Raw genomic sequence first — 23,887 nt, forward strand, 5'->3', positions numbered from 1 at the left:
ATTGATCTTCTAATCTACCCTTTAAAACTACCTTTTACTATAAATTTCCTAGTACTTTCACCAAAATTCTTCATTATAATATCAGATTATTTTCAGACACAATTCTCGAAGATTTTTCAACCACTTGCAAATAACATGTTTCTCTGTTACATGGAATAAATGTTTGATACAGAAAATATGATAGAATGAAGATAGCCCTAAGTCGGACAATTCCTTTCTCGAGTTTTACTGTTATCAACACATTCGGCGATCCATTTTTATTTATATAGATATAAGACGATATAGGAGTGCGTTTTATCACATTAAAATCCATTTCCACTATCGAACAAAAATCAATTTCGTTGGCGCAAACATCAAATGGACTAACAACGCTTGTCACTGTGTAATTGTAGAACATATGGGAATTGTCAATTGTCATGTTTGGTTGAAATATGTGTAATATTTTTATGTGTTATGTGTTTCATTTCCCCTCTCCTTAGAGAGGGGGTGGAGTGTCTAACCACCGAAAAACATTTATTGCACCCTAAAACCTGCACATGCCAAATTTGGTTTCATTTGCTTGATTACCTCTCGAGTAATGCAGAAATTTATGTTTCATTTGTATGGTAGCCCCTTCCCCCTTAGAGAGGGGAATGGAGTGTCTAACCACCATTGAATCATTTATTGCATCCTAAAACCTCCACATGCCAAATTTCGTTTTATTTGCTTGATTAATTCTCGAGTAATGTAGAAAATTGTGTTTCATTTGTATGGCAGCAACCGCTCCCCCCACCTAGAGAGGGGGGAGGGGTCTCGAACTATCATAAGAACCTTCCCCATCCCCAAAAATTTCTACATATCAATTTTTATGTCGATCGGTTCAGTAGTTTCCGAGTCTATAAGAATCACACAGACAGACAGAAATAAATTTTTATATAAATAGATTTTTTCCAAAGACTAGCTCAATAGCTTCAATTTGATATGTCGATCATCTGAATTGGTCCAGTGGTCCAGTTGTGAATTTTCGAAAAAAATCATTTTTGATAAAAAAAAGGGGAAAATGATTTTTCGAACCACCCTAAAGTGGGTCTAACATTTTGCCATAAGGAACACAACTACAAATTTTCACGAAAATCCGAGAACCACTATATCGGTTTGGCATGGAAGGGCTGTATGCATATAAATTGAGCAAGCTTAGAGCAATTTTTCTCGATCAGTTTTTTTTCCATTCATTCCGGATGAAACGATCTAAAATTTGATAGATAAACTGTTATCCCCTCGAATTATAGAAACGGAAAAAATATTCAGAACAATGCAAATACACCATTTTCGTGTGTGGATTTTTTCGCATACTATCATGTGGGGTACTCCTGAATTGCTGCTGAAATTAATATAATGTTTACTACAATTTTAATAAAATACAACAATTTCTTCAAAAATCGTCCACCGCCCATCAAAACACCATTCATAAATTATGTAAGAAGATAAACGTATCAAAACGACTGTTCGCTTGTCGCATTACAACATTGAAATTAGTGTTTTCACGAGAAGATAGATACCATACTGCAAGGCTATTTTTGTTTACTTATTTTCTAGGCTCTAAAACGCTGTACACTATCGTAAGACAAACAATTCGCCGGAGTAAACTGCCAAAGTGCCTCGATTAGACAAATAGGATGTCTCGATTCGACCAACAACGGAAAAATATCCCTTGCAAAACGATATGATAAAGTGACTCCCGTGAGAGTTCTGAGAATGCAACGATTCGGGAGACGTATCAGTGACTATTAAGAATACTAACTCCACACTTTAGGAAGTGAGGAATCATATCGTGAAAATAGTATGAGATTATTGGCAAGCTGTCATCTGGGAACATTGAAAAATTGTTGAATTTGAAGAATCGCTGAAGATAATATGAAGAGCAATTGAAGATAATGTAAAGCAGTAACCGTTTCTTGTTGTGCTTCCATGTAGGATTTCTCTATTTAAAAAAGTTAAACCAAACGTCTGCCTACTCAATTTGTATTCACCGAGGAAACATTGTCATTTTTCCTGAGACTGAATACTATCACTGATCTACTAAATTGAATCATCGTTGAGTCATGTTCCATCGTAAATCAGAGATTGCGGGAAAAATCCACTCAAACTGAATGAGAATGCAAAACCACTTCCACACTTCCAGAATCGCAAGAAATTTGAGGGTTCTTTGTTCGTCGTCGCTCGAGACAAATTACTGCTCTCTAACGATATGCTCTGACATTCCGAAACATTTTTGTAAACTGTGTCAATCGGCCGCCTACATTCAGAGATACCTACCTATTTTGAACGCCACCAATCCACTTCAGCGTGGCTGGCATCATTAGGCAAATCTTATAATTAGAAGATAACACCCCACGCTGCTTTACCAAGAGCAGTACTGCTTAGAAAAGCATAAATTTCCATTACTTGATGAAACCATCAGCAAGAGAGTCGTCCATTTCCCGCGCATTTTTTTTGTCTCGTTCCTGCACTTATTTGATTAAGCAAATTAGAATGATAATTAGTGTCTGGGCGAGGCGGCCATTATTCTGTCCTCCACCACGCGAATGGATGGGGGGGGGATCAAGTGGGGTGTTCACATTTCATAATTCTGATCTGATCTGCGGACAGACAGATGGAGTCTTTTTTTTCTCTCTTCTGGGGGTGAGATTAGCGAACACACACACACACACACAGATATGAACGTGAGACAATGGTTTCCTAAAACGCAACGTGTCTACGCGCGACTCTTGTTCACAGTGGTTCAAAGTCCCCCCCCCTCTGCTTCATTGTTTCTGGGAAACACGTGAGCTTGGACCCGCAGTCGGTTTGTTGTTGCGTCATCCTCTCCATCTCGGGGCTAAACATGGATGATAGCATGAATATTGAACAATGTGGCAGACAGTAAGTACTTACACCAAATGGATGTCACCAGCAAGAGTTCTGCAAAGGAAAAAAAAAGAAAAGAGCGTGAAAAAAAATCGGAATGAAGACTGTAAGCGGGACAAATCATCATCAAGGAAGATTACGCTGAAATTTATTTATTTATTTATGAATAAGCTTTTGGGCTGAAAGATATTCCCGGCTGCGTAGTTGAGAAGAAGGTAGGAAAAATTCAATCTCCACTAATGTGCTCGTTTTACATGGAATTTGAGTGACAAACTCGATGTTCTAAATTGAAGACCTTCCAGTAATATTTAAGCTTCCGCTCGTTGGTTTTAGTCCTTCGTGATTTGAAATTCTTGATGAACACAAACATAAATTAACCCAGATAATAAAACTTGGGATGTGTTACATCTGTGATTGATCCGCAGGATTGACGTAGGACTACCGTTAGCTTAGTAATCATTCGTTTGAGGTTGCATCTGAATTAATTCTCAAAGAATGACTATGTTGAAAGATTTCTGACTTTTATACTTCTTTGGAAAAATATTACATTTGCGAAAAGAATGAATTTTGTTTTCATGATTATTGATTGTATCTTTTTGACGTAGGACTACGTCTTTCATTTCTGTACCGGGGTGTAAATTCAAAGTTTTGAAAGCGAGAGTGACGCTGGACTGCAAGGTTTTGAACGTTAATACCTCTTTACCGACTGAACGGAGTGGTGTAATAATCACTCGAAAGAGAAAATATCAACGAGTTATATGATTGTCACTTATTGGTCTAAAAAATTGTTCCAATAGCTTAAAAATTGCTTTGAAAGCAAGTTATTGAAATCATAACAATCTAGCTCGTTGATGATGATTAGTTATCGCAATGTATTCCCGAACACGGACGCAAAATCTAGGCACCTGGAGAAACCGTCATAGTGAATACATGCAAGCTGTGATTTCCTTTGCTCGCTTGCATTAGTGTTTGGAAAACCATAGCGGACACATGCAAGGCGTGAGTACTTTTACTCGCATCAGTTTTTGTTCTGCTTTAGCATGGAACAGTCATGAAAAATTGCCGCATCACGATAAAAACGAAATGAATTTTATGCAAGGTTATATAGACTTTATTTCATTTTCACCGTGAAATGACGCCCTCAGTTTATATTGTGCGCATGGAGTGATCATGAAAAATCTCGTGTAATTCTCACGAAAACAAAAATGAATCATGTATCAAACATCTTCAGTTGCTTTTACAAGGTCACTTAAATTCCATCGGTTCGTTTCGAGACCACCAACAAGTTCGAAAGAGTTGAATTTTATGTTAGTTACAATTCCATACTTATACTCATCCACCCACAAACTAATAAGAGAAACTTTCAGCAATCTTTCGAAATATTCTCTCATTCATTCATTAAGAATTGATTCAGATGCAATTTCAAATAAACGATTACCGAGTCAACGGTAGTCCTACGTCTACCTTGCGGTTATATCACAGATATAGCCCACTTCTTGTTTTTTTGAAATTCAAAAGGTTTCGGGACCAAGAGCGCTATATTTTTGCTTAAAAACTGTTTTCCTACATAATGTATCCAAAAATCAGAGATGAGTTATTCTTCATTTTTAAGTTATGATTTTTCAAAGTTAACATATTTTTAGTCTTCATTCAATATTTCTATGCGACTATACTGGATCTATGCAACAAGAATCCAATTTATTCGCTAATGTGGTATTGTTTCATAGAAAACTAAAGTGCTTTAATTTGGTATGTCAAATCATCAATTATCTTAGTCAAAAGTTTTGTTTTTTTTTGAAAAAACTATTTTTGGGATAAAGGGGAAAAAATATGTTTTGAGCCATCGGTTAAATTTGGAAAATCATAACTAAAAAACGCATCTCTGACTTTTTGATATATTATGTAGAAAAACCTCAGCTTTCAAGAAAAAATATAAAAAAACATAGCGCTCTTGGACCCGAGACCATGAGAACCAGAAAAAACAAATGCTATCAATAATAACGGACACAAAATTGAAATTCTCTGCAACTGAAGTATTTTTCCTAAAAAGAACTGACCAGCTGGCTTTAATCTGATATATTGGTTATCTGAATCGGTCCAATAGTTCGAAAGTAATACATTTTTGAAAAAAGGCGTTTTTGGAAAAAAAAAATAATTAAAAAATTGAGTTTTCGGACCACCCCAAAATGAAATTGGTCACCCTAACGAAAAAATTAAAAAATACGGGTCTAATTGTTTGCGTTTTGCGTTACGTCGTTCCTCTCTTTCTCTCTCCAATGTATGCATGCATGCATCGATGTTTGAGTTCAACGTGGTTTGACATACGCTACAGGTGAGCTACATTTTTTTTTGTATCGTACACGAAAATTACTCACACGTATAAAATAGCGTGCCGTGTGTGTGCGCTATTTTGCACAGTATTTACTAATACTATTGCGAGGACCTTTATAGCATACTTGATAAATATCTTAGTTCGTTGGTTTGAGTTCACGATGGGTAGACAATAAACCGTCCATTGATGGAGTAACTTCTTTTCGCACCAGAAATCATGTTTTGGTTCCTCTTTATATGGACTTAAAAATAAGATTGCGTAAGCGGGTATAAATTTCGTTCCAAGGGGAGTAGAAATGTGGATTGAAGTCAGTTGAATGAAGAGGCAGATTTGTGTTCATTAGTCGAGTCAGTTAAAATAACCACTGACTGAACTAGTTCACCAGTCATCCTCGCTAGTCAACGCTAGTCAATTCATTTTCTAGTCAAGTCACTTTTTGTTGTGGGCGACTGCCGAAGCAATTCTAGTCGAAGCGAAGCTACTGAGAGTAGAGTCGATCTTCATTTTTCACCTTCGAAGATTTCGGGCCCTGATATAAACAAAATTCACTAATTTGTCAGTGGTTCGGAACACAACACTGCACGCTATTTTATACGTGTGAGTAGTTTTCGTGTGCGATACAAAAAATCTAGCTCACCTGTAGTAATAGGAGTACCGGTAAGTTTCTTCGTTTTGGCGTAGAACTACGTCTTTCAATCAGAAAACAGGTCACGTTTTTATGAAATAAAGTTAACATTAATAACTATTTTTGCCGCGAAAGGATTTTGGCGATTTACATACCAAACGAATCGGAAATTCCCTAAGATTTGTTTGATATGCTATACATTACAATCCCATAGTATGTATATAGTTTAAATTGATGAAAATTGGAAGCATTCCCATTTCCTCAAACATTTGTTTGGTCCATTTGTGTGCTTTTCGAACAGAGCTGTCAATTACGAGCAACTTATCGACGAGCAACGAAGGGGAAATCGTAAGAAGTAAGATGAACAAAGGAAAAGAAGAAGAACGAAGGGGAATACTTGCCTAGAGTATAAACAGTGGATATCGCTGCGGCAAACTTCCATTCTTCGAGAGGAAATCGACTGAACAACATCGTTGCTGGGTGAGCTGGATGGCGAGGGATCGAATGCCTTTCTCAAGGCAATGGGAGTAGAGGAGTAGCATTATGGATAAAGTAATGTTTTCCAAGGGCCTTTTTGAAGGTTAGAGACGAATGAACTGAAGAAGTTTAAAGTCTCAAGCAAGGAAGGAAAGCAAACTTTCAGTATCGTTATGTATTCAAAGCAATGACAATCGCTTGTTCTTGCTTTTTTTGCGTCATCACATGTCTTCATTTCGGATCGCGACCAAATTACTCACTCACTAATGTCTCTAGCATTGCAATCATTGCATCAAACTGACACCATTGCATTATAGTTCTGAGTTACACAATTGTGTGGGGAATCATCAAGCTAGGCTATCGTCAGCTCACCAAAAAAATAAATCTTCTGGAATTTTGTCAGTGATTTGGTTTCGCATGACGGTAGGAAAACTCTCCCCACAAAAGATGATAGCTAAGCTAATGTAGACTGGCAATATTAACAGAATGGGCTTCTGTTGAGCAGAGCGCAGAACGGAGATAAGTGTGTGTGTATTTAGTTGCTTCAAGCCATCGTATATGGATATTTGTATGCGTACGTGCGTGATTCATAACCCGTACGTAAAAATAGTTCATCTTCGCTACGCTGAAACCCCATTTGTATCTGCGTCCGTGTGCATTGGTCCTGTAACGATGCAACAATCGCCTATTTTTTATGCTATAATTGCCGATTGTTTTGTGTTGAAAATTATGCAGTCGTAATGATAAATATAAACAAGGAGAGAAGATAGCGGGAGGGAAATATTTACGCTAGGGTATTAGTAATGAATCTCTGCTGACGCAAATATTCAGCCTTTTTCCAAGCAGTCAACATTGTTTGTTTTCTGTCATCAATGCATTGAGCTGACGCTATGGTGAAGCAGGTGTTAAGATTGTGCACCAAAAAAATATCTGGGGAATACCAAGTTATTCAGAGACATCAAAACCAAGGTGCCCGGGGAAAATCGGCATTGCAAATATATGCATGTCGGGGCATTTTTATCTTGCAAGTAAGGTGAGTGATACGATTAGCTCCATCAAATGAAATTTAAATTTGAAACTTTAATGGTGGTTATTTCGTGAAATTTCATATCAATGACCGATCTGTATTGTTAAAATTGTTAGCCCAAGTGTAAGCGTAAAATTGTGGGTGGCAGCAGTTGTTCTAAAAATGACTTGATATATGAAACGATTTATTTCAATTTTCATAAATAAAAACCAAGGTGTGTTCCCGCTCGAGAACGGGTCGTTTGGTTTGAGCTATCTGTTTTGCTGTGTTCATTTTCACCCGAGAAAAGTTCATACGGCGAGAAAAATTGGAAAAGTGAAGAAATATTAGAAAAAGTGATTCCCCATATGCTCTACTTATAGTATTAGGTGTTGTTAGTCCAATTAAAATTCGCATTGCGTTGAATACACACTCAGAAAGTAAAAATTATAAAAGAAAATTTCCTTTTTCATTTCAAATATGTTTTCTCTATATTGAAGTAACATGTTTTTACTGATGAGAAAAACTGATAATTGTGTTCGGTATTGGTAATTATCTTATAACTACATTGGTGAGTTTTTTTTTCTTTATTTCATCCATACATTACACATGAGGCATCTCGTCTAGGATCACAGAGGGCGGTTCTCATCATATCTCGTTTCACTTCGGTAACTTTTATCTGATACGCACCATCCAACGACTGTCACTGGTTGAGTGAACAAACAATACCCAAACAAAACGACCCTTTTCAGGGCCACCAAATCATTATCAAAGAGTTTAACGATGTAATTCTTCAAACATATCCAAAATCAACAGATAGTCTAACGGAATCCTACGTCAACTATGCGGTCGTGTCTCGGACAGAACCCTCCTGTGACTTTTTGCATCAGAAATCCAATTATCGCTTCACTTTATTAGACGTAAAAATAAGATTGTGTACGCGAGTAAGACATTCGTGTCAGAAGGAACTAGAAGTATGGATTGAAGCCAGTTAAATGAAGAGGCAGATTATTGACTAAAATAGTTCATCAGTCATTCTCACTCTTACACGCTCGTCAATTCAATGCATGTTGACGGCGAATGCCGAAGTAGTGCTAGTCGAAACGAAGCGACTGAGAGGAGAGTCGATATTCATTTCTCATCTTCGAAGATATTTTTATTCTATTCAATATTTCTCAACTGAACAAAATAGGGGACAATAGAATGGGATGAGGTCCTTTTCCGATTCACCCCATTTTGACAATACAGTAGAACCCCGATTATCTGCGGAATAGTCGGGCTAGGCCATCGCGTATAACGAAAATCGCGGATAATGCAATATAAGACTAAAAATGAGGCACAAACACGAAAAATATATATTTTAGCATGAGAACTATGTTTCATCAATACAAAAATTATTGAACTATCAATCTGTAAGGTCGTGTACATCAGTGATCAGATGATGTTAGAGCCATGACCAAAACAAAAAAGCAAGACTCTACCACTCACTGAAAAAAATCGGGAAGGTTTATAGATTTACTAAGGAACTCACTTCCGCAGATAATCCGCACTGCGGATCAACCGCTCGCGGATAATCGAGGTTCTACTGTACTACTGATTTGTCTTTTTACAGCCAATCAAATCTGACCAACATTTCATGGCGTCCTTTTACCCTTTGGTGTACAGTAGAATCCGTTTTTTCCAAAAACTCTTCGACGTAGATATTCGAGCATTCAGCTTGATTACTTGCCGACGTTAAAGGCTTCTCGCAGACGAATCCGAACTAGTGTTGCAATTGTATTTTACCGCTCACGGAAACGTTTTTAGTTTGGAATTTCCGCTTCATTACGAAACATTCCATAGCTGACCATTAGGAACGTTACAACGAAATTACCAATGCGTCCCGTATTGAAGTGATTCAAGCTTGATACCGTTAAACATCTTCAGAACAAAATAATATTGTGTTTGATTGAATTCTTCAATACCACTTTGGCCATACCAGTCAAGATGAATGGTCTTGGAATTTTATTTTCTGATTTCTAACCTTAATTGATTTTTGAAACGATGTCATCTCACTTTTAGCGATAATAAAATTAATAATATAGGGTAGATTTTTTAAAAATTTTTATCGGTATCGTTGGTGAAAAGGTAGGTTTAGGCAGTTTATCGGGTTGTCTTGTGTCAAATTAATCGAATCCACTCTTTTTTCGCGTATGAAACGATATTCAAAATGTAACGGATGGGACAAAAAACCAGAAGAATGAATTTCAAGCCATGGCTGAGATAACAAGCAAATAATCGAACACAAACTGAGATCAACCAGAAAAATTGCTTAATTGTGTTGCTCCTTGAAGTTCGGATGGATTCGTTCTCTTTCACGTGTAATAACACTTGATTTGTATTCATCCCACTGACTGGCAATCGCACGGCTCAAGTTCCAATAAATCACCTTCCTCCGTTGATTCAACCATTCAACGGAACCCATCGGATTTCCGCTGAACTTCGCACAGCGAACACAAAACGAAGTGTGTTTCGCGGAAAAACTCGTTTTTCCACTTGACTTGACACCAGCAGCAGCGTTTCAGTGGGAGCCTCACGCTGGCGAAAACAGCGATACATTCCAAGTTGAACTCAGTGTCTTCACCGTACCTTGACAAGTTCGTTGTTTATTCAGCTGTGACAACTGAACTCTCTCAACAGCGCCACACAGTTTCCCAATCCCGTTGGGGCCCATTTGGAATTCTGTTATTGGCTCAAACTTTTTGATCTTCGACCTGTGGGCAATTTGCTGTCGGTATTATACCCAGAGCTGATAGTACGTACCGTATCGGCGCAGAGGTGGCGCTGGTGAAAAATATCAGCCAACAATCAATTCACGTAAAACGTGCCATGAATTTCACCTTGGGGCCAAATGTCGATGGTTATGGCGATTTTCCCCGCCTCATTTGGTCCCGTCCCGAGTTTTCTTTTTGCCCGTTGATAATTCGCATTCATAATGAGAAAAAAAGGAAAACTGTCACCCTTTTTGACTCCTTCAAGGATCGTGTGCCAAATTGGATTTGGTGTGTCGTTTTTTTTTGTGTGCCTTGTTGACCGTCCTGACGTGTAATTTTGCGACGAGGGAGCGGAAAGTTATATTACTTTTGAAAAGTATTATTTATTTTGGGGCGACCAGATCACCTCAACTTCCGCTTACCCACAACAACCCGAAAATTTTTTTTGACACGTTGAAACGAGTGTTAAATAACACGTTGGACAGCTTCGTTACCAGCGTGCTTGTCGAGTGACTCTCGCGACTCTGGTATGATTAAAATCAAAGCAAATAGTAACCCAGAACATGAGCCAGACAAGCTGGATACAGTTTCCCCGGGGGCAGGGTGTAATACTGTATGCAGCTGTATTGTTTTTCTTTCAACTTTTATTACAAGCCACAAAAACAACTTTGCTGTGCTCTCTGCCAGCTGTTTGCTTCGTTGGCACCAAAGTATGTAAAATAGAATGTGTACCATGTGATGTGTGAAATGTTGCAAGAGAAAAAAAAGCCACCTTGAAAGGGCTTGTCACGGAACGCTAGAACTCAGAGCTTGGGCGCAAGGTGTGAAGTGTTCCGAGGGATATTTGATGTTTAAATTGCGCTAGTGAGCACTAGCGGGAAATTAAGATGTGATGCTGAGTCACTCTTCCGCTGGTACGAACTTCATATTGTGAACCAGAACAGCAAAGAAAAGTTTTACGGACTGTTTGAGTCTGTTGTTTGTTCACTTTTGTTTGTTCGTGAATTTTTCGACTGCGTGGCTACGCGATATCAATTAATTAAAATTAAATAAAAAGTTTGTATTGATTTAATTTTGAGAAACATAAGCTTACTTCATAGCCTGTATTGCGCATCAATCTATTGGAAGCATTCACTAGACAAAAAAGAATTGATTTTTTTAGTTCACTGGCAAAAATCTTTCAGAAACAAAGAGTGATCAAAAAATTTCAATAAACCAGTGAATAATTTGAAACTGCTACCGATTTTATGGCACCTTATTACGTGTCAGAACATAGAACATAGAGAACATAGTAGGATTTCGTTTTCCTTCAAGGGTGCCAAATCAGACATGTCACGTTTTCATGAATTTTTGTGCTGCGAAAGAATTTTGATGAATTGCACACTGATTGAATTGGGATATCTCTAAGATTTGGTTGATGCTTTCCCACTAGCGCCGTTCACAACAAACACTTCTAGATTCTAAACTTTAAACATGTTTTCCCTAAACTACTTTTTCCAAACTGGCGTACACGATATATCAAGTTCTCCTGAACTGTTTTATCTTAAATAGCCTGGCCGTATAGGGAGTAAAAAGTGCCCCAAACCAAATCACCAAATACTTGGCAAATATTGTATAGAATATTAAATAAGAAATGTTGGCGGTTTATTTGAACCCCTATGTGGTTTAACATGGGATCTATAGTGAAAAACGTACTTTTTCGTTTGTTTCACGCCATCCTCAAAAGCTTCGAGATAAAAATTTTAAAAAAATACTGAATATGCATCTTACTACGGTGTATCAAGAAAAATTATCAAAAAAAAAAAAATTTGATCAAAAATTTTAATACTAGAAAAAACATTGAAATTTTGAAAAAAAAAATATTTAGGTTTAGAGATTCAGTACTGCTTTAATTCATATTTAAATGTGTTGCTACGGCTTTTCTAGATATGAGACAAAAATATGAAAAAATACTGAGAGTACATCTTACTAAGGTGTATCGATAAATATCTTCAAACTATTTTTTTATCAAAAAAAGTCACAAGAAGGTTGTGTCCGAGACACGACCGCTTAGTTGACGTAGGATTCCGTTAGGTTATCTGTTGGTTTTGGATATATTTGAAGAGTTACATCGTTAAATTCTTTGATAATGATTCGGTGGCTCTGAAAAGGGCCGTTTTGTTTGGTTGTTGGGTATTGATTGTTCACTCCGCCAGTGTTTACCGAGTGTTGATGACAGAAGAATGGTAAGCAGTCGTTGGATGGTGCGTATCAGATAAAAGATACCGAAGTGGAACGAGATATGAAAACTGCTCTCTGTGATCCTAGACGAGATGCTTCCTGTGATATGTATGGATGAAATAAAGAAGAAAAACATTAACCAATGTAATATAAGATAATTACCAATACCGAACACAATTATCAATTTTCTCATCAGTAAACAAAACATGTTACTTTAATATAGAGAAAACATATTTGAAATGGGAAAGGTAATTTTCTTTTATAATTTTTACTTTATGAGTGTTTATTCAACCCAATGCGAATTTTAATTGGACTAACAACACCTAATACTATATGTAGAGCATATGGGAAATCAACATTTCTTCACTTTTTCAATTTGTCTCGCCGTTTAAACTTTCCTTGGGTGAAAATGAATACAATAAAACAAACAGCTTAAACCAAACGACCCGTTCTCGAGCGGGAACACACCTTGGTTTTTATTTTTGAAAATTAAAATTAATCGTTTGATATAGTCAAGTCAACACAACTGCTACCATATACAATTTTACATTTACACTTGTGCTAAATTATTCATTTTTCACGAAGCAACCAACGTCAAAGTTCCAAATTAAATTTTTATTTGCTAAAATTAATCGTATCACGCACCGATTACTTGCAATACGAAAATGCCCCCGGTTTGTATATATTTGCAATGTCGATTTCCCTCAGGCAGCTTGGTTTTGATGTCTCTGTTAGGGACCCGCCGCATGTGTCGTCAATTTCGACCAATCAGAAGTGGGTATTTTCGTTAGGATAGGGGTTGAGATTTTTCAATTGTTCGATAGTTAGTTTAATGACATCTATTATTTTATTCAATATAAAAAATTGTTATGGAGTGCCGAAATCGATTGGCGCAAAAATTTCATCAATCCATCATGAAATGACTGAGCGAAAACCGTTTGAAATTGGACAATTTTCACTATGTACTCGATTTTCGATTTTCAATTTGTACCCCAATATGTTCCCGAAAGACGTAATCCTACGTCAAAAATCTAATAATAATAAAAAGAAATACGCAGTACAAAATAATTTTATATATTATCTGTCATTTCGAAATTTTGAAGAAAAAAATATAACTTCAATTAGTATTTAAATGCGTTCGTATGTGGGTTTTTTTTTCCACATGTGGCGTAATTTCTCCTTAATTTTTAAGAGCATTACGAGACACAAAAATAATTTTCTTCATAGTCTGCATTATTTTTATTTTCATGAATTCTATCTAGGACACGACGGCATATTTTCGACGTAGAACTACGCAATTACATTGTGCAATCCACTTGTTTACCACTTCGAATATTACTTTAGAATGCATCGAAATTTTTGTAATAGATTATGTTCTTCGTTACAAATAAATTCGATGAACGCCCTTTTACGTTTGATATGATGCCTAGGACTACCAAAATATGTGAACGGACGAATTGTCAAACGATCATTGTATTTTACATTTTCCACTGAAATTATTGCACATCTCATGTTTACGTAATTCTCGAATCAGCAATTCCAAATGAAATCGACAAATGACAAAACATGAGTATTTTTGATTCGAATGAAAGTGTGTATTCCGTTTGGGTTAGAGAAAATATGAGTTTTCCACAGCAATTGGGAATTTTTTGACTCAAGCGTAACTTTTGAACAGGGCGTATCGATTTTAGTAAGAGAAATCTCTGATAATTTATATCTCAAAAACTATGAGTCCTACCGCAACAATGTTTTAGAAAGGGTTATAGAGTATTGATGTTCAAACGTGAAAAAAATACACTGAAAAAAAATTGTACCTTTTTTATTTACAAAAAAACTTCAATAACAATATCTAAAATATAATTTATTTTATGTTTGTTTATTTTTCCATATAAAATTTAAAAAAATGGGTATAAGATGGTAAAACTATTTTTGATGAACTTTGTGGAACCTCGAATTTTTTTGAAACTTCGAATTTCTGTATGTTAACAATCATTTTTAGCCACAAATTATGAATCCTGATGTGATTTAAAACAAAAAAAAAGATGTTTCGGCCCGGACAAAGGAACAACACAAATTATCATTTTCACAAAACACTTTGATCAACGCACAAAATTATAAGCACTGTACACTAAAAAACCAGCCTGATTCAGCACCAGTAAACAAAAATCAATAAGTCTAGCTATTTAATATGAATACATATTGTTACTTACCTTCTTCACCCGGGACAACACCTGATAAAAACATTATTTGTATTACACACTAGCAGTTAACAAAACACAGCACAACAGCTTAACAAAACAACGTATAAACAATCACAACACAGAAACAATAACAAGCAAATTATCAAAGGACAGGAACGCGTAGGAACGAACCCGCTATACAAAGCGTAATTGTTTATGGCGAATATTCTAGACGCAACCCATACAACAATTGCGCTATTTAAATGACTATGGGACCAATCGTATAAATATGGCAAGAAATGTTCAGAACAGGTCACATCGGGTAGCCCGTCTACTTTCATCTCATTTCTGGAATTCTGCTCAGATACCTCTCTGGGCGGAGACATTTTGGCGCTGTAGACAGGATTCTCTACTCTACTCATCTCAACACTCTGGATCTCCATTTAGAACCTATCTAGGCGGAGACAAAAGCTTTTTATCAATCTTCTTGCAAATGCAGCATTTCTCGAGATAATTAAAAAAATATTTCTAATTTATTGTCTTTTTTATAGTAAATTGGCTTTTTTAACTTTTCCAAATGCATCATTATGGTAAAAATATATGTTTAGGAGTTACGTTGAAAACATTTGAAGACATGTGGGTTAATACAAAACGTAGCGATAATGTTTTTCAACGTAACTCCTAAACATATAGTTTTACCATAATGATGCATTTGGAAATGTTGAAAATTATAAGCAAATTCATCAAATTTCATTAACATGGCGGTATCACACGACAAACATATTGAAAGAGCCTATTTCCTATAAAAAAAAGAAAATAAGTTAGAAATATTCTTTTAAATATCTTAAGATTCATAATTTGTGGCTAAATATGATTATTAAAATACTAAAAATCAAAGTTTCGAAAATTCATAAATTCACATTTCACACTAAAAAAAATCTTTTGCTGTTTTTTGTTTGTTCTATTCAGTTGTGAGTTACAGGGTGTTAACAATGGAGGTCAAAGAAAAGAAAATTCAAAATATTTTAAATTGTTTTTCATTTTTATTTTAATGCAATATACTAAATTGAGATCTCTACTGTCAACAAATGTACCGTTTGAAGCTAGCGATTGACTAGAAACGTTCAAAACTGGCTAACAGAAGAGGTTTTGTGTTCCGTCAGGACAACGCAAGGCCACAGATTTCGGAGAGTTTGATTGGGATGTTTTTATGCATCCACCACATAGTCCGGACCTGGCACCAAGCGATTACCACCTTTTCCTCGCATGGCAAAATTTCCAGAGTGATAAGAAATTGGGATGAAGAGAAGATTGTAAAAATCTATTGCTAGAGTATTTCGCCAATGACGAATTTCATGCCAACTCGTCTTAGGAGTTGTCGGCACCATCTCAGATAGTAGTAAAACGTGGGTGTAAGGACATGGATCTTTTAAGCAACTTCGTATACTTGAAATATTCGAAAAACAATTGAACTACTTTTGGAAAAAGGTAATTTTTTTTCTTAATTTTTTACAAAAAATTATAACTTAAAAACTATGATACCTACAAAATTCTTGTCAAAGGATGAAATGTAGGAAATTGTTAAAAACAAAAAATTATCGAAAAAATTTTGGAAAAAAAAATTCCTGGCTTTTTTTTTAAATAAAATTCATTTTTCTCAAAAACGTTTTTTTTAAATTCCCAAAAATATATTTATGAATAGTTCCTACAATTTCCAACAAGTCCTCCATACAGCGGAAGATGGGCATTTTACAGGGAAAAAGTTTTTCGAACAACAACTTTTTTTTTATTGTATTGAGTGCGTCTCTTGTTCTCGTAAGAACAAGAATGAATCATCAATCAACCATCTTCAGCTGTGTCTACAAAACAACGCAAATCCATCGGTCCTTCTCAAGGCTACCAAAGCTCTCGACTCAAGAGTTATTTTAGAAATTTCGATGCATTATAAAAATCTATTTTATGTTTATTTTTGACTGAAGGGAGCTTCTGTGAATTCAGGAGTGCGTATGGATTTATTGGTGTAATGGTGTTATTTTGAATTATACAGGCTTCAATCTTTCTCAGTTCGTTTGCCTGTAGTCTTGAAAAAGACCAATTTTATAAACTAAACTCAACAACTTGGCCTTGAGAAATACCATTTGGAAAGCCTTGTTGACGTCCGGTCGCCAGCTGGATGACCGATAAAGCGTGAATATCTTATTAATTTTTTTTTCTTCAATCGATCATTCAATTTTTGTGATTTCATCTATTGTTTGCGAGTTAAAAGTGACATAAGGTATTTTTCAGTGTTAAGAGTTGTGTTATTTCGATGCTATTGCTTTCGCCTAGGCCGCCACCACACAAAAGGTTCGGTTCGGATCTTCAGTTGCCGTTCTGCGTCTTCTGAGATGTTTTGTTCTGCGTTGGAGATGTAGTTTTCTTAAGAGATACTGGGAAGCTATCTAGACATTCGAGAAGTTCAGGATTCAGATTATGTGCTCTAGACAGCGAGCAATCAATAGTACATGTTAATGCTTAGAATTAATTTGACAACCAATTCAAATCGCTCCTCACTCAGTGAAAGCATTCATTTATTGGCCCTTGTCATTGCTATCAAATACCTGTATCGAAGAGTTTTATTATTAAACTAGCTGACCCGGCAAACATCGTCCCGCCCAAAATTTATCTTTGGTTATAAAATTCACGTTTTCGTACTAAGCGCACGTTCATGGGTTCAATCGCAGAACTGTTAATTGATTGATCTTCTAATCTACCTTTTAAGGGGATATTATAGTGTAGAGACACCAATTTCGGACGTATTTTGGAGCTCCGTAAAAATATAACAAAGAATATTTTTACTATCCATTATATCATTATTTGTTCATCTATCCTTTAACAATAAAACAAAAATTGAACGAAAAAAAAAATAATAACTAGAATAGTTAAGAGCTGATGAAGTGAGAGGGTTCAAAAAAAAAAGTTGTGCCATGGCGTACACGATTTCAGCCCTTCTGGTCATCTGAAACAAAAATATCGAACAGATTCTGAATCAGTAAAGATATCGTTATCGCATGAACCTCGGACAAGTCAAAAACATAATTTTTGACAAAATGGCGGCCGTTTAAAAAACAAAATGCGGTTTAAAACGTTTTTTCTTACGTTTTGCGATTTTTTGAAAATAGTGAAATTTAAAAAATACAATTTTTAGAGGTTCATGCGATAGAGAGATGCCTGCAGATTGTATCCATATAAATTCGACATGGATAGGTTCGGTAGAACTTGAGATATCGTGTATGCCAGTTTGAAAAAACTAGTTTCGAGAAAAACGCATTTGAATTTCATTGTTATGTCCCTACCAGGTTAGATACCGCATAACAAAAATGGCTCTAACTCGGTAAATGACAGAATTATCGATAAGTCCTTTCTAAGGTGTATTCTCGAATGCCTAAACTACAGAAATATGAAACAAAAAAAAAAGATTTTTTTTTCAAATTTCTAGACTAGAATACTGCCTTAAAATTACCTTTTACTATGAAATTGCTAGTACTTCTACCAAAACTCGATATTACAGTATCAGATTATTTCCAGACACAATTCTCGTTCAAGATTTTTCAACCACTTGCAAATAACATATTTCTCCGTTACATGGAATAAATGTTTGATACAGAAAATATGATAGAATAAAGACAGCCCTAAATCGGACAATTCCTTCCTGGAATTTTGCTCTTATCAACACATTCGGCGATCCCTTTTTATTTATACAACCATTCCATGCCAAACCGATATAGTGGTTCTCAGATTTTCTCCAAAGGTGGTAATTTTGTTCTTCGTCGCAAAACATTAGACCCGTATTTTTTTATTTTTTCATCAGGGTGATTTCCATTTTAGGGTGATCCGAAAAATCATTTTTTTCCAATTTTCCCAAAAATGACGTTTTTCAAAAATTCATAACATTCGAACAACTTTACCGATTTTGATGATCGAAAATCAAATTGAAGCCAATGAGCTAGCATTTTATTAAAAAACATTGAACTAGTAAAAAAAATAATTTAATTTTTGTAATTATTGATTGTAGTCGTTTTTTATTGTTTTCATGGTTTTGGACTAGAGGGCGCTATATTTTTTATATTTTTCTTGAAAGCTGAGGGTTTTCTACATTAGTATCTACTACGTCTAACCGGAGTATATGGTGGGGTAAAATGAAAACCGAAACATAGAACATGCAGGAAAAAATGAAAGATTCCGAATGCTTTTAATTTGAACATTTCTTACTGGATCGGAAATATGTTTGCATCAATTGAAACGGAATATTTCCACGCTTCTATCCCAATAAATAAAATGTTATTTTTCATTAGATAAACAATTGAATAACTGTAAAATGTTGAGCGTTATCTAAACGCTCTAACTACCTCGTTTTGATTGGCCCGATTTACGGTTTACCCAACACAGCCATCAAAACCAAGCAGCCTTGGGGAAATCGGCATTGCTAATACATGAAACTATGGAGGCTTTTGTTCTCAACGAAATGTGTTCCCTAACACAGACTTCAAAACCAAACAGTGTTAGAGAAATCGGCATTGCAAATACATAAAAGTTGGGGGCATTTTTGATCCGACAGAAAGGTTTTTCCCAAACACAGACTTCAGAACCAAGGTGTCTGAGGAAATTAGCATTGCAAATTCATGCAGGTTGGGGGTATTTTTGTTCCGACTGAAATGGGTTTACTCAATACAGACTTCGCAACCAAGGTGTCTGGGGAAATTGGCATTGCAAATAAATGTAAATCGGGGGCAATTTGGTTCCGACTGAAATGTGTTTGCCTAACACAGACTTCTAAACCAAGATGTCATCATACCAAACGTAAAAGGACTGTCAATCAATTTACTTGTAACGAAGAACATAATCTATCACAATGCATAAATTGACCTTACATGGCATTATACAATCTTTTTACTCACAAAGCAAATATATTGAATTCAATTGAATTCGGAAAATGTTTCATTCAATCACAAATGTAATCAATACAAACAAATGATTGCTAAGCTAAGGTAGTCCCACGTCAACCTTGCGTTCATATCATAGTTATAACCCACCCATTTTTTTCATGGCTGTATATAGATGGAAGAAGATATAGAAGTGTATTTTTTCACAATAAAATCCATTTCCACTCCCGAACAAAGATCAATTTCGTTAACACAAACATCAAGTGGACTAACAACGCTTGTCACTATGAATTTGTAGAACATATGGGAATTGAATTTTCTGAATTTTCCCATTTTCCTTCAGAGTTTTCCGAAAATTTTCAATTGTCTGTTTGGTTGAAATATGTGTAATATATTTATGGAACCCCGCTCCATTCCAGAGGTGGGAGAGGTGTCATACCGCCATAGAAACATTTCTCGTACCCAAAAACCCTCACATTTGGCTCCATTTGCTTGATTAGTTCTCGAGTTATGCAGTCCCCTCTACTTAAGGAGGGGGTAGGAGTGTCAAACCACCATAGAAACATTTATTGCCCCCATATACCAAATTTGGTTCCATTGATTAGTTCTCGAGTTATGCAGAAATTTGTGTTTCATTTGTATGGCGGAAAAAAAGGGGAGGAGTGTCTTTTCACCATAGAAACGTTTCGTATCCCCTAAAACCTTTACATGTGCATTTGCTTGATTAGTTTTCGAGTTATGCAGACATTGGTGTTTCATTTGTATGGCACCCCCCCCCCCCTTAGAGAGGGGGGAGGGTTCTCGAACTAGCATAATCTGTTCATGAAATTTCTGAGTCCATAAGAATCAGAAGACAGACAGACAGAGATCCATTTTTTTTTACATATGTATATATTTCTTTAATGTTTGTTCTTTCCAGCAATCATTTCATAGTCACCCTTCTTAATTTGTTTGCGATGCGTAACACCACATATGAGAACAAAGGTTTAGTACCGCTGGTCTAAGCTAAATCTATCACTTCAGAATGTCGTACAACTTCTCATAGAATATATTAGGCTGTCAAAAAAGTTCTGCGGTATTTTTTTTGAATTTTGATTTGTTCATAAAATTAGTTACAATCATCTGTTTTAAGTCAAATATGCGCCGTTTTGTTCGATGACTTGTTCCCAACGAGATGCCAACTTCATAATACCCCTGTTATAGAAGCTCGCTTCCTTATTGGCAAAAAACTCGGATAGCCAATTTTCACAGGCCTCTGTTGTGGCTAACTTCTGACTACCTAGCTCGTTCGCCATTGACAAAAACAGGTGGTAGTCACTTGGTGCAAGGTCCGGACTATACGGCGGATGCAAAAGAACCTCCTATCCGAGCACCCGAAGCTTCTGGCGCGTCACCAAAGAAGTGTGCTGCCTGGCGTTGTCCTGATGGAAGACAATGCGGCCTCTGTTTATCAAAGATGGCCTCTTCTTCATGAGTGCTACCTTCAAGCGGTCCAGTTGTTGGCAGTACAGGTCCGAATTGAGCGTTTGGACATAGGGAAGCAGCTCATAATAGACTATTCCTTGACAATCCCACCAAACACACAGCAGAACCTTCCTGGCCGTTAATGAGGGCTTGGCCACCGTCTGAGCCGCTTCAGCGGGCTTCGACCACGACCGTTTGCGCTTCACGTTGTCGTAAGTGACCCACTTTTCATCGCCAGTCACCATCCGCTTCAGAAACGGGTTGATTTTGTTGCGATTCAGCAGCGATTCACATGCGTCGATACTGTCAAAGATGTTTTTTTTTGCGTCAACGTGTGTGGCACCCATACATCAAGCTTCTTTGTGAATCCAAGCTTCTTCAAATGGTTAATAACGGTTTGATGACTTATCCCCAGCTCTTGGCCGATGCTACGGCTGCTACTATGCCGGTCTTTCTCGGCTAATTCAGCGATTTTGTCGCAATTTTCGACGACAGGCCTTCCGGAGCGTGGCGCATCTTCGACGACCTCTACACCAGAACGAAAACGTTGAAACCATCGTTGTGCGGTGGAAATGGAAACTGTATCGGGTCCATAAACTGCACAAATTTTATTGGCAGCTTGAGATGCATTTTTGCCTTTGTCATAGTAGTACTGTAAAATATGTCGGATTTTCTCTTTATTTTGCTCCATAATTGCGACACTATAACTCACGAGCGACTTAACCAAACAAAACACTGTAAAGGACTATATTATAGCGCGCAAAAATACCTTTCCAACAAGCTATAGTATGACTCGATACAACGAATACAACTAGAACTACGCGCTTACAACGACACCTTGCAGAAATACCGCAGGACTTTTTTGACAGCCTAATACAAATCGTTTCATTCGTATCAGGTCCGTGGAATATCTTAGCCCAGTTCACGAATTCCGAATTTAGCGTACCACCATTCGAGTTGATTTAAAGTTGACGTTGATTTAAACATTGAAATTTTAAAATTAAAACTGAAGCAGTCAATTAGCATTGACACCGGTCACATACACTCTGTCCAACTTCTATAAGACCACTCTGATTCTATTTCGTTGCAACACAAACAGTTAGAATTTCAACAAGATACATTCATACATTGTAGACTGCTTAGAATAAAGTATATTTAACGTCAATTTCGTTCAAAAGAGTTGTTTGTTTATTTATTGTGCTTAAATATGATAATTTCAGCTGTCCAGTTTCTATAAGACCATTTCAAAATTCATCAGTATTATCAATTAAAAATCCAAAACGATCGGCTGATTTACGTGTCAATAATTGGAAATCTTGCTATTTCTGCTAATAGCCTGGAAAATTTGTGTTGGAATACTATATACCAAATGCTGCTGAGCGAAATTCTAGATATTTTTCCATGGTTCCGAAATTGCGACCTTGAGCTCTTCAATCGTGGTGTACCGTTTTCCCTCAGTGTAAATTCTGCGTACAAAGAATCCCCCTAAGATTTTAACATGATTCAAATCTGGAGAGCGAGTCAACCAGTCCAAAAGTCCAAAAAATAAGTTTTTGGTACTTAATCCATTGTTTAGTTTCCTTGCTGGTATAAATAGTAGCATTGTTTTACTGGAATGTGATTTTTGTGTGACGATATCCACAAAAAAACGATAGGAGAGAGGATTCTAGAACATGAATGTAATCCTTGAATGATGTGAAAGCTATCTTGAGATTTCCGGTTGCACAGAATCCCGCCCAAACCATGCACGAGCCTCCACCAAAATTTCTGGTTGAAAAATAATGTTCCTTCTTCCGTAAATTACTCCAGTGCCCGTTGAAACCATCAGAACCATCCTAATTAAACTTTTTTTCGTCAGTGAAGATAACCTATACATTGAAGAACTTTTCGTTGTGGTATATAGCAAAATGTATTATTTTAGAAACATTCTTTGTCACAACATACCATGTCCCACTGTCGGTTCATGTGTGCTTTGGCAAAACTCAGACATCTTCCGATGTGATATGGTGTAAGATGAGGAGCCTTAACCTTTTAAACCCTCTTTATGTGAGGATTTTTTACCGAAACTTGACGAATTGTCACCCGAGTAACAATCAAATTGAAATATTGCTTTATTTGCATAAGCGATTTTGAGGTATTCGAACCTGTTCTAGCTATTTCCCGCTTATCCCGGTCAGAGAGCTTAGATTTACGTGGAGCTCTCTTCTTTTTACCGTATCCTTGAAGATTCGCCAAATAGTTGAGCACTACTCGATGGGATCGTCCAATCCAACGAGAAATTTCTCTGATACTAACATTTAGTTGGTGAAATGCATCGATTTGTCTTTCTTTTCTTTCCGTGGGCACTTTTTCCTTCGGCGTTTTCCGGATTTATTGATCAACTAAAACAACGGAAAAATTTAACTGGTCTTATAGAAACTTGTCACTTGAAAAATACAACACCTTTGGTTTACGCTCAGCGCTTGCACGCACACATATGAAAATCATGCATTGTATGGCAGTCACCAATATCAATACACTAGAATATAAGTTGAAACATTGTTTGTTTACAATGGCACAAAGCAGAAAGATCATCACCTGGTATTATAGAAGTTGGACAGAGTGTATATGCGTGTTAAACCATGTGCATCTGAAAGCATCCACCGAAATCCACCGCATCGCATCATTATTATTTCCGCTTGCATTGTGACATACAAATGTTTTTGTTCATATATATTCAGCGCCACAACAAGCCCCGGATATGAATGATGTTTTCTCCACGAGCCGCCGTGAAGTGAAACAACTTAAATATGTCGCCTCACCTCCTCGATCCTTGAACGTCGTCTGTCTGGTGGCTTGCGAAGATCGCCCTTGACCGCCAATCGAGGAGGGCTGACCGTAATCTGTGTGTGCCGCACACGACTTGGACCGCTTTTATGGTATTCGTATTTTGTGTGTACTTTTTTTTTTCGCCCAGCCAAGGTGTGAGCTTGAGCGGTAGATGGATTCGTGTGCGTTGGGTTTCACCTTATAAGAGAGCAGG

General features: G+C 36.6%; 1 protein-coding gene across 3 annotated transcripts in view; it reads right to left on the minus strand.

Moving 5' to 3' along the window:
• LOC129771711 (uncharacterized) overlaps positions 1-23,887 on the minus strand; it is a 109,915-nt gene that overhangs the window by 65,217 nt on the left and 20,811 nt on the right. For 2 of the 3 annotated variants that reach the window (XM_055775661.1, XM_055775669.1), the window contains exon 2: positions 2,914-2,940. The gene's annotated coding sequence lies outside the window, so the exon portion shown is untranslated. Of the gene's footprint in view, positions 1-2,295; positions 2,858-2,913; positions 2,941-23,887 lie in introns of all 3 variants that reach the window. The other variant, XM_055775679.1, reaches the window with a different exon arrangement.

Source organism: Toxorhynchites rutilus, chromosome 1 (assembly GCF_029784135.1).
Source record: "Toxorhynchites rutilus septentrionalis strain SRP chromosome 1, ASM2978413v1, whole genome shotgun sequence".
NCBI classification, from domain to species: Eukaryota; Metazoa; Arthropoda; class Insecta; order Diptera; family Culicidae; genus Toxorhynchites; species Toxorhynchites rutilus.